A 12,751-nucleotide genomic window follows, 5' to 3' on the forward strand; every position below is an offset into this window, starting at 1 on the left:
GTCTAAACTATTATTCTGTTTACACAAAACAATAGCCGTTGCCTGTTATTTTGGATCAAAAACTACATGGAAATGTTTTCGTCTCTAACAGAATGTGAATTAATGTGTTTTTAAAACGTGTAGATGCAGGCTAATTCAAAGGATTAAATATTGCACAGGGATTAAAATATTAAAAAGCCTTCAAGAAATAATGTGTTCTCGCTCTTACCATGCCCTGGGAGTAATGGTGCATTACATGGATGATATTTTCATGGTGCTGTACGGTTTACAAATGTTTTTTGACAGACTATTTATTTGGAAACCATAAAGTGGAGGGGTATGTATGGTGGTTTCTCTTGTATGTTAGGGAGACTGAGCCCTGATCCGAGAGCTTAACAGCAGTATAAGTGATCTGGAACCGAGGGTTAACTCTGATACCCTCTCCTTCGCATATTCATCTTGTGTAAGGATCGTGATGCATAAAGAAATGACTGAGACCCTGTGTGCCTTCTAGGATGGAAAATAAAAAACAAGTCCACTGCATAACGTAACACAGTGCAATGCGACTTAAACTCGGCTCCTGCATTTGTCTCTATAAAAGTCAAAACCAAACAACAATAAAAATGAAATCCCTATAGGCCCCTAACGTTGACTTAAATTATTTTTGTTATAGGGTTCCTTAAATATGCACACAGAAAACATAATAAATAAATTGTTCATGCTTCCAGTTCTGATAGTACTCTAAACCAAAAGCAAAATTACGAATTAAATAAAAACAACAGTAAAAAGTCAAGATAATTAAAATCATTAACATAAATTTAATGGAATTGATAATGATGCCTTCTGAATTGTGAATTTCAAGAGGACCAACCACTGGGGTGCAGGTTCTTTTCACTCTGATGTATTCATGTCCCCACACGTGTTACCCCTTTGTAAGTTGCTACAGCAAAATATCACGGACTGGTCATTCGCCAGCAAGAGAACTCTATTTCCACAGTTTTGGAAGCAGAAAGTCTAAGATCAAGATGCTACTGCATTCAGTGTTTGGGAAGGCCTGCCTCTGGTCCACAGATAATCTTTTTCTCTGTATCCTCATAGGTTAGAAAGAGGGGATGAGCTCCACAGGGCCTCTTTGACCAAGACAGGAAACACTTATGAGAGCCCCACCCTCATGATCTGATCACCTCCCAAAAGGCATGATATTGGGATTTAGGAGATATGTATTTGGGAGAGACACATTCAGATCACAGCACATGAAAACATCTCTTCCTCAGCTTTTCTCTACTCAATAATAACACCTTCACATAATAAAATATAAGGCAATTTTGCTTTTGCTTGACCAACTATATCATCTATATATTAAAGTCCATTCCGGGGATTTGCTCAGACAAGCATCAGTAAAATAGTTCTGCTGATGCTAACACATTTTCAAACACAGGCAAACATTCAATGAATACCCTAAAATGATATGATAGTGCTTGGCTGTAAGATAGACAACTAAAAGAACTTGAGTATCCTGGTATTAATTTCTATGGTTATGATCAATATGAAAATATAATTTAAAATGTGTCACAAAAAACTCCAAAGACCCCTCCAATATATCTGATGACCCCCCAAAATCCGCACGCAATAGGTTCAGAAGAGCTAATAGAGAAAGAAAACTATTTTAACCTGGAACTAAACTCACTCCCACAGAATAACCATAAAGCAAGTCTATGTTAGGCAGCCTTGATCAATAAGTAGTAAGAACCATCATCCCAGGGTGAAAAAGAAGGAATGAGGGGAGCTTCGATTCCCTTGTTCTTCACCAGGGACCTGTTTTGAGCATAATGCAATGAGCAGAGTCTATGAGGAGCCAGAGAGTAGCTTCCCAGAAGCCCAATCAGCTGGCTTCTTCCCAACAGGACCGGGAGAGGACAGGATTGAGTGGAGGGCTGGGCTGCTCATCCACCGGCCAGGGTTCCCCAAGTCAGAAAGACAGGAGCTCAGAAGGCAGAATGGAGGTCCACAGTTGCTAGATTCATCGACTAGTCTTGTATACGAAAGGATGAAGAGTTCAAGGAACTCAGATGAAACTCAAGTTTGGAACACCAGAAATTCAGCTCCAAGAACCCTAAGCATTACAATTTAGGAATAAAATTTGCTGCCAAATAGTCTTTGCTATTTAAGAATACCCAATACCAGTGATATAATTTTAAGAGTTTTTGATAAATATTTGCCTTATCAGCTAACCTTTAAATCTCTGCTGTTTGAACTGGAATGGATGTAACAGTCTTTAATGTATGTAAGGGGTTCTTCAAGGAAACAGAACTTAATGAGTTAGAACCAGTTCCCTTCTAAATTCTGGTGTTACACTGTTTGATAGGCCTGATAGGACTGATCCTTTTTTTTCAATCTCCAGTATTATTTTCACTCTATTTTCTTTTAAATTAATAAAGTCTCTAAACTTGCATGTTACCAGGGGAAAAAAAAAACGAGTCCTGAACAGATCCAAAATGGCCCTTCTTCTTATGTCAGATTTCCAAGGATGATTTCAGAATCCCAGAAGGACTTCACATCCACAAAATGCTTAGCCAGCTCCTTCATTTAAAGGCGTACTTGGCCAGAAACAAAGAAAATATCTGAATCACATAATTTTCTTTCTGAAACTTGAGTTTATATGTAAAGCATTTCCATTTAGTAAATACAAGATACCTAGTCTGGCCTGATCAGGCAGTAGATTTGAATAAAATTATTTCTTTCAGGACAAGTCTTTTTAGTCTTTGAGCTTGAAGAATGTCCAGGTGGTCATTTTAAGAATGAGATTCTTTATGCTTAAATTAGAGAAATAAAAATTACCACTTAAAGTTCTACCAAAAGAGAAGATATTTAGAAATGATACCAACACATTTCGTTTAAAGAGGCAACTAGCCATGCCTGAAAAGAACACAGGAAGGTATGTATGCTCAGCTAATTGAAAGATAATTGAAGCTAGATGGAAGAGAAAGACGTTTACAGATAGCTTATTCTTACAGACAAGAATCCCTCCAATTCCCCCAAACCAGAAAAAAACAAAAGCAAAGAAATACAGACACATACATACATATACATGTGTGTAGATACACATGGAAAGAGATAAAAGAAGGGTTTTCTTAGATGTTAAATTGCAGTTTCTTTCTCAGTCTGTTCAGAGAGGTCTTGATGACTCCCAAAAGGAATTCATCTCTAAGCCAGTGACTGCCTCATTGCCCCAGTTTCCCAAATGCAGCCACCATTCGAACAAAGAAAAGGACAGAGAATAAGCCCTTTACAGAAGAAACTCATTCACCTTTGGTTTTAGTCAGCTTTGTGCTTCTGTGACCAAAGTACATGACAAGAGCAATTAGAAGTTGAAAAGTTTATTTGGGGGCTCACAGTTTCAGAGGTCTCAGTCCCTACAGGGCCGACTCCATCGCTCAGAGCCAGTTCCCTTCTGAATTCTCGTATCCCACCGTTTGATAGTCCTGATAGGGGCAATTCTTTTTTTTTTTTTTTCAATCTCCAGTATTATTTTCACTCTATTTTCCTTTGAACTAGTAAAGGCTCTAAACTTGCATGCTACCAGGAAAAAAAAAAAAAACGAGTCCTGAACAGATCCAAAATGGCCCTTCTTCTTATGCCAGATTTCTAAGGATGCTTTCAGAATCCCAGAAGGACTTCACCTCCACACCATGGTCAGAGGACAAGGTGGACGAAAGTCGCTCAGCTCATGGCAACCAGGAAGCAAAGCATGGTGGGGAAAAGATGAACCCTTTCAGAGCACCCCCCCTCCCCGTGACGCACCTCCACAGTCACTCCTCACCTGTCTACAGCTACCAGCCAGTCATTCAAACTAACGTAGACTAATTAGGTTACAGCTTTCATAATCCAAACACTTCACCTGCATTCCTGCATTAACACAGGACCGTTAGGGGGATACCTCATATCCAAAACATAATACATTTCTGTAATAGGGACAAAGGTAAATGACTGTATTGTACAAAGATTGTTGAATAACCAGTCCTTATAGATTTTGGAAAGCTGGGAATGGAACAACCATTTGACCCAGATATTCCTCTTCTCGGATTATTCCCAAAGGACCTAAAAACAGCATACTAGAGGGACACAGCCACATCAATGTTTATAGCAGCACAATTCACAATAGCTAAACTGTGGAACCAACCTAGATACCCTTCAATGGATGAATGGATAAAAAAAAATGTGGCATTTATACACAATGAAATATTACTCAGCACTAAAAAATAACAAGATCATGGCATTTGTAGGGAAATGGATGGCATTAGAGCAGATTATGCTAAGTGAAGTTAGCCAATCCCTTAAAAACAAATGCCGAATGACTTCTCTGATATAAGGGAAGTGACTCAAAATGGGGCAGGGAGGAAGAGCATAGGAAGAAGATTACCTCTAGATAGGGAAGAGAGTTGGGAGGGAATGGGAGGGAGAAGGGGAATTGCATGGATGGTGGAAGGGGACCCTCATCGTTTACAAAATACATGTATGAAGATGTGAGAAAAAAAAAGAGAATAGTGTCAGATTAGGTAGAGAGAAGTGATGGGAGGGGAGGGGATAGGGGGATAGGAAGGACAGCAGAAGGAAACAGACATTATTATTACTGTGTGTATATATGTGACTGCATGACCAATGTGATTCTGCAACCTGGACCCTCAGAAAAATGAGAAATTATAATATCCCCTCTGATTCAAATGTATGATATGTCAAGGTCATTGTACTGTCATGTGTAACTAATTAAAACAAATTTAAAAATTTTTAAAAAGATAGATTTTGAATAAAGACATGATTGTGGCCTATTGGCTCGTGGCCTTCTAAAAATGCTCAGGTTGATGACCTTTAGGAGGGCAGACAGATACTTATTCAGAAGGGGGCATTACCCTGTGAGCCTGAGTTTCCAGAGAAAGAACTGTCAGGCTTGAGAGACTGTGGGAAAGGGAGGAGAGTGGAAAAGGAACCCTGAAGGTTTAGATTGAAGCCTATGACCCTGCCTGGGCTGACTGAATTTCAGGCTCAGGGCAGCAGTAGGTGAGCTCAAGGGCAAGAAATCTGCAAATGGACATTATGCCTGGCTCCCAGAACAGGGACTGGAGGGGAACCTCCCCAACGGCACTCCATCCTGGTTAGTAGCCTCCCATACCAGCAATAGTCCACCACATGGACATCCTCAAGTCCACCGTAATTGATCATCTCAACTGATCCCAGCTAAGAATGTGAAAGGGAGAGGGAAGTCTCCAGGCCAGCCTCAATCTCACCAGCATAGATCTGGGTCAGGGAGTGGGGAACACTGCTTCCTCATTTCCCTGAGCTCAGGGTGGATTTCATTCATTCCTTTCCCTGGGGAACAAAGTGTCTGGGTCCCAGGCTACATGTCATAGTATCAATGCATGCCACTCTACCACTTTGCAATCTACGTGGGCCTTCCAGTTCGTGACCTTGCTTGTGAACGGCCATCCTGTACACTGACATGGCAAAGAGTATTATCCCATTTTGTACATTTAAAAAATCAGATGGAGTGACATGAGGTATCTTCCCAGGGTAGCAGCACTATTCAGCAACATAACTAGTGCTCGGACACAGTGCCTTAACCCAGCCCCTGATGAGATTTCACTACACAATGTTTGCTTCCAAGCCTCCTCCATCACCAGCTTCAGGACTCCATGGAGCCAACCCAACTGCCAAACAGCTTCCATTTCCCAAGCCAAACTACACTGTGGAAGTAAATATTGACCCAGTGAGACCACTGCTCACAGGATGAGAACACAAGTAAGGGAGTAATCTGGGCCCCCAACTTCCCCTGAGTGTCAGGGAATGGGTTCCCAACTATCTGCCTCATCTTGTTGTAATCAAGTTTGAATCCTGCCTTTGAATATAACCAAATTTATAGTATACAAGTAACTATAAATATGGTTTCAATAATCACACTGTTGTAAAAATAATCCTTAAAAATTAAAAATGGAAACTACGGAAAGTGTGCATAACTTATCTCCAGAAAAAGTTAATAGCCCTTCATATATAAAAAGTACGTCAAAACAAGAAAGCATACGGTGCTATAGAAAAATGGACTGAAGACCACTATGCAGTTGAAAGAAATGGGAGTGGCTTCCTTGGAAAAGACGCTCAACCCTATTTATGAGAAGAAAATATAATTCCAAATTTCATGGAGATATTAACTATAGAGTCACCACATATTCTGTTATACTTTCGTGTTAGCAAAGGGACCCAGTCTTATCTCCATAAAGACATTAAGCCCACACAGAATACAGGAGCCATATTTCACATTTCTATATATTTCAGTAGCATCTCAATAAATATCTGAGGTGGGCTGGGAACGTAGCTCAGTGGTAGAGCACTTGCCTCGCAGGGGCAAGGCCCTGGGTTAACTACACAGTACTGCAAAAATAAATAAATAAACAAACAAATGAATGAATGAATGAATGAATGATCTGAGGTAATGATTAGGAGTTAATGTTGTGGATGCTGTTAAGGATAATTGGTTACTCTTCAAAGTTTCTAGATCCTTCAGTACTAAAAAAAAAATGCAATATATTGAGGGGTGCCCATGGGAGAATGGGGAGAAAGCATGATTATTCTCTTTGCCCTGAGATGATTCTATTGTTCTGGAACGGTACAGACAGTCTTCTTCTTGTCTCAGTACAATTCTGAAAAGAAAAAGAAAAACAGTGGCAGTTCTCAAAACTGCTGCATGTTCTTGGTCTTTTGCTAACAGTTAAAAAAAAAAAAAAGCTCTGGTATATTTGGAGCAAGCTCTTGACAATGGCACGGCCACGTACATAATTCACAGTGCTTCACCTTCTCCTTCTAGGATACTGCAGATTAGTACAGATCACACAGTAATTTCCAATCACCCAGTCAAAACGAAACAGGTTGGAAAGTGGACATAGGTGGTATCTGTCAGGGCATAATGACTCACCAGGAGTTAATCTGAATAAATAGGAGAGGAGCTGAACTAAAAATTAAACAAGATGCTGCCAATTATTTGGGGGTCACAGGTGATAGGAAAATGATCTCCAGGGTATTTATTATTAAATATCTTCCTGAAGCTTTTTTATAAGCTTTTCATATTGAGTGATATTGTGGATTCTAAATATTATGACATCTTATGTAGTCATTCTTTAAAATAATTCTAAAAATGCCAAAAAGAGCATAGTGCTAGTGAAAAAAAAAAGTCAGTTTTACAGAGTCCTGACAAATTTAGAATAAAAAGATAATCCCTAATGGGAAAGAAGGTTAAATCTAGAACTAATATACCTAATGAAGAGGTATCATGCCTGCATTGATGTATGCCTACAAGAGAAAAACCACGTGCTGGTTTTCTTTGAATTGCAAAGCGAACAAACCCCATTAAAGAGAAGACATATCTGAATCACAACTAGCAAGGCTTCGCTTTGCTTGCCTCTGTACAGGAGTAGGTACAAACATTAGGTGTGCTACGTGTCAAAATTATGAACATAATATCAAAAGGCATCAACCCATACGTTTTTCAGGCTAACGTCAATAATTAGAGGTACTTGAACAGAGACTTTCTGAGTTGAAGGGTAAAGTTCTACTCACAAATATTATACATAGCTTTAGAGTGCGTTAACTATCTCTCCCAAGGTTCTTCACGTCCTTCTGATACTTATGAATTTCAACACGTGCATAATGTGCCCTATGACCACAGATAGAAGCAGCAGGCAGCTTAACTGGGATCAGGTAACCTCTAATATTGAGTTTCTAGAGTTGCCAACTTTGCTGAAGGGAACTCTCCCAGGAGAATCAAAGGGGGAGTTCTTGAGGTCCCAGTCTTGGTTTCTTTAGGAAACTTGGGTTTCCCTTTGGGTCATAAATATAGTCTCACATGGTGGGAGGAGGGCTGGGGTGGTGGCTCAGAGGTAGAGAGCTCACCTAGCATGCGTGAGGCACTGGGTTCGATCCTCAGCACCACATAAAGTAAAATTTTTTAAAAAATATTGTGTCCACCTATAAATAAAAAATAAATATTTTTTTAAATAAAATGGTTGGGGGAGGTTTCTGTTGGACTCAAAGACAAGTCACAATACTAAGAGCTAGAAGAAGAGAAGCATTGGGGAGTTGAAGAGGAAAACTGACTGGAAGGTTAGAAATGATCTTTTCCCAATGCATTCCTTGGCGACAAGAGTGCTGTGAGCTGGGTAGAGGAGCTAACAGAGTGGCTTGTGCTGTTCAGGTTTGGAGGTCATCTGTGGACAGAAGTCAAAAGCAATAACCTGGATGATTATGGAACATTCGTTTCCATCAATTCTCTTTTAAGTATATCAGCAAAAGTCGCCCCAACATGAAGTCTTTTTTGTTGTTGTTGTTTTTTAACTAGAGCATTATAATTATACATCGAGTTTGGGTTCATTTTGACCAAATAATAATGCAAGAAACTATATTTCAATCTTCATTCCCACCCATTTCCTCCCCCTTCTTCCCTCCACTTATTCTCCCTCTTCTTCTCGATTTATCTTCCTTCCACTTGTCCCTTTATTTATTTTTGATTTTTTTAACATATATATAAAGGTGAAATTCTTCTTGGTACATTTATATATGTATCATGTAATTCCTCCTATATTTCTTCTTCTTCCCTTTCTTTCCTTCCTCCCTTTCCTTCTCTTTCTTCTGTTCCACTGATCTTGCCTATATCGTCCCTATATCTTTATGATATTCTACTTGTCCCTCCACCACATTCTTTTCATTATTTTGCCCTCACCATCACATACAAGATTAGACATTTTTCTGAATCTAGTTTATTTCAGTTAGCATGATTTTCTCCATCTCCACCCATTTACCAGCAAATGCCATTATTTCATTCTTATGGCGGAGTCAAACTCCATGGTGTATATATACCACTTTTTCTTGATACATTCATGTACTGACAGGCATCTGGGCTGATTCCATAATTTGGCTATTGTGAATTCTGCTGCTATAAACAATGATGTGGCTATGTCATTACAGTATGCTGATATTAGCTCTTTTGGACAAATACCAAGGAGTGGGATAGCTGGGTCATATGGTGTTTCCATTCCTAGATTTTTTTTTTTTTTGAGAGAGAGAGAGAGAGAGAGAGAGAGAGAGAGAGAGAGAGAGAGAGAGAGATTTTTTTTAGTATTTATTATTTAGTTTTTGGTGGACACAACATCTTTATTTTTTCATTTTTATGTGCTGCTGAGGTTCTAACCCAGTGCCCCGTGCATGCCAGGCCAGCACGCTACCAATTGAGTCACATCCCCAGCCCCAACCATTCCTAGATTTTTGAGGAATGTCCACATTGCCTCCTGGAGTGGTTGTACTGATTTGCAGTCCTACTTGCAATTTAGTGTACGTTTCCCCTACATCCTCACCAGCATTTATTATTATTCATGTTTTTAATAATTGCTATTCTGACTAGAGTGCAATGAAATCTTAGTGTAGTTTGATTTGCATTCCCCTGATTGTTAGAGATGTTGGACAATTTTTCATATACTTATTGGCATTGGTGTTTCTTCTTTTGAGGAGTTTCTGTTTAGTTGTTTTATTTTATTTTATTTTGCCCATTTATTAATTGGACTATTTGGTTTTTTGACGTTACATTTTTTAGTTCTTTATATATTCTGGGTGTTAGTTCCCTGTCAGAGGAATGAGTGGCAAAGATTTTCTCTCATTCTGTAGGCTCTCTCTTCACTCTCTTAATTATTTCCTTTACTACAAAGAAGCTTTTAATTTGATGCCATCACATTTATTGATTCTTGGTTTAATTTTTTGAGCTTTAGGGGTCTTGTTGAAGAAGTCAGTGCCTGCACCTATGTGATGGAATGTTGACCCTATGTTTTCTTCTAGCAGTTGCAAGGTTTCTGGCTTAATTCCTAAATCTGAGCCATTTTGACTTGACTTTTGTACAGGGTGAAAGATGGGGATATGATTTTACTCTTCTACATGTGTACATCCAGTTTTTGCAAAACCATTTGTTTAAAAAGGTGTCCTTTTTCCAACGTTCTCTCTCTTTTCTTTTTTTTTTGCATCTGGTCAAGCATCAGATGACTATAACTATTTGGATTTGTCTCCATGTCCTCTATTCTATTCCATTGGTCTTCATGTCTGTTTTGATGACAGCATCATGCTGTTTTAATTACTATAGCTCTGTAGTATAATTTGAGATTTGGTATTGTAATGCCTCCTGTATCACTTTTCTTGTTCAAAATTCCTTTGGCTTTTCAAAGTCTCTTATTCTTCCAAGTGAATCCTAGAACTTCTTTTTTTCCTACTTCTGTGAAGAATGTCATTGATTGTGTTGAATTTGTACATTGTTTTTGGAATTATGGTCATTGTGGTAATATTAATTCTGTTCATCCAAAAACATAAGCGGTCTTTTCATCTTCTGAAGTCGTCTTCAATTTCTTTCTTCAGTGTTCTTAGTTTTCATGGTAGATTTCTTTCACTCCTTGGATAGATTAATTCCCAGGGTTTTTGTTTTATTTTTATTTTTAGTTTGAGGTTATTTGAGATTATTGTGAAAATGATGGTTTACCTGATTATTTTCTTAGCTGAATCACTGTTGGAGTATAGAGATAAGCTATATTGATTTGTAAGTGTTGATCTTGTAGCCTGCTACTTTGCCAAATTAATTTATCAGCTCTAGAATTCTTCTGGTGGAATTATTTTGGGTCTTCTAGATTTAGGATCATGTTATCAGCAAACAGTGACTTATTTTCCTATTTGTATCTTTTTAATTTATTTTTATTGCCTGATTGCTCTAACTAGAGTTTCGAGAACTATTTTGAATTGAAGTGATGAGAGTGGACATCCTTGTCTTGTCCTGGTGTTAGAGGAAAAGCTTTCAGTTTTTTTCCATTCAGTATGTTGTTGGTTTGGGTTTGTCATATACTGCCTTTAAAATGTTGTGATAAGTTTCATCTACCCCTCATTTTTCTAGTGTTTTTATTTATTCATTTTTAATTTCTTTTAGATTCTTTACTTTATTTGTTTTTTTAATACACAACAACATTACAATCCTTATTTCACATATAGAGCACAATTTTTCGTATCTCTGTATATAAAGTATGTTCATGCCAATTTATGCCATTATACATGTACTTTTTTGCATTACAATTCTTAATACACATATATACCACAATTTTTATATCTCTGTTTATATATAAGGTATGTTGACACCCAATTCAAGTCTTCATACATGTACTTTGTATAATGATGACCATCACATTCCACCATCCTTGCTAATCCCTTTCCCCCTCCCTTTCCCTCCCACCCTCTTCTCTATCTAGAATTAATCTAATCCTCCCATGATCTCCCTCCCTACCCCATTTTGAGTCACCCCCTTATATCAGAGAAAACATTCAGCATTTGTTTTGGGGGATTGGCTAACTTCCCTTAGCATTATCTTCTCCAACACCATCCATTTACCTGCAAATGCCATGATTTTGTTCTTTTCAAATGATGAGTAATATTCCACTGTGTATAAATGCCACATTTTTTTACCCATTCATTCACTTAAGGACATCTAGGTTGGCTCCACAGTTTAGCTATTGTGAATTTTGCTGCTATAAACATTGATGTGGCTGTGTCCCTGTAGTATACTGTCTTTAAGTCCTTTGGGTATGGTCTGAGAAAAGGACTTTATTTGTTTACATGTGGTGTTGAGTGCCGCAGTCTGGCTGGGCACAATCAGGAGCCATTTGTCAAAAAGAACGAACTTTATTTTTAGAACCACACATGCCAAAGAAAACAGTTCCTCAGGAAAAACCTTCAGAGCCCAACTGCCACCACTGGCTTCCCACAAGCCTCTCAACCTCCCCCACTCCTCCTGCTCTTGAGGCTGATTGGTTGGGTCGCGTGGGCATAGCCAAAAAAAAGTCCCCCATGAGCAGCTCCATGGTCTGAAAGGGCGGGGAAACAGCCCAATGAGCATCACCACAGAGGAGCCAATCAGTTGGCAGCTAGAAGTTTGCTGGGGCCGCTGAGAGCCAATCATCAGCTGGCAGCTGGAAGTTTGCTGGCAGCTGGAAGTTTGCTGGCAGCTGAAGTTTGCTGGGGCCCCTTCTGCTGTGGCTCTCAACAGTTGAGGACTGAACCCAGGGCCTCACACATGCCAAGCAAGTGCTCAATAACTGAGCCACAACCCCAGCCCTTTCTAATGCTTTTAACATGAATGCTTGCTCTATTTTATCAAAAGCCATTTCTGCATCTATTGAGATGATCATTTGAGTCTTTCTTAATTCTATTTATGTGATGAATTACATGTATTGGTTTGTGTATGTCAAACCAACCTTGCATTCCTGGAATGAATCCCATTTGATCATTGTGTATTATCTTCTTTATATAAATGTTTTTCTTTTTTATTGATTTTAAAAAATGACAGTGGAATGTATTACAATTCCTATTACATGTATACAGCACAATTTTTCATATGTTTTATTGCACTTTACTGGTATTTTATTGAGAAGTTTGCATCTATGTTCATAGGAGATATTGGCTTGTAGTTTTCTTTCCAAGGTATGTCTTTGTCTGCTTTTTCAAAAAAAATTTTTTAGATGTTGATGTAGATTTATTTTTACTTTATTCATTTATATGTGATGCTGAGAATTGAACCCTGTGCCTCACACTTTCTAGGTAAATGCTCTACCACTTAGCCACAACCCCAGCACTCTTTGTCTGCTTTTGATATCAGGGTTATACTGGCTTCATAGAATGTATTTGGAAGTGTTCCCTCCCTGTCAATTTCATGGAA

The sequence above is a fragment of the Ictidomys tridecemlineatus genome, chromosome 7, assembly GCF_052094955.1.
Source record: "Ictidomys tridecemlineatus isolate mIctTri1 chromosome 7, mIctTri1.hap1, whole genome shotgun sequence".
NCBI classification, from domain to species: Eukaryota; Metazoa; Chordata; class Mammalia; order Rodentia; family Sciuridae; genus Ictidomys; species Ictidomys tridecemlineatus.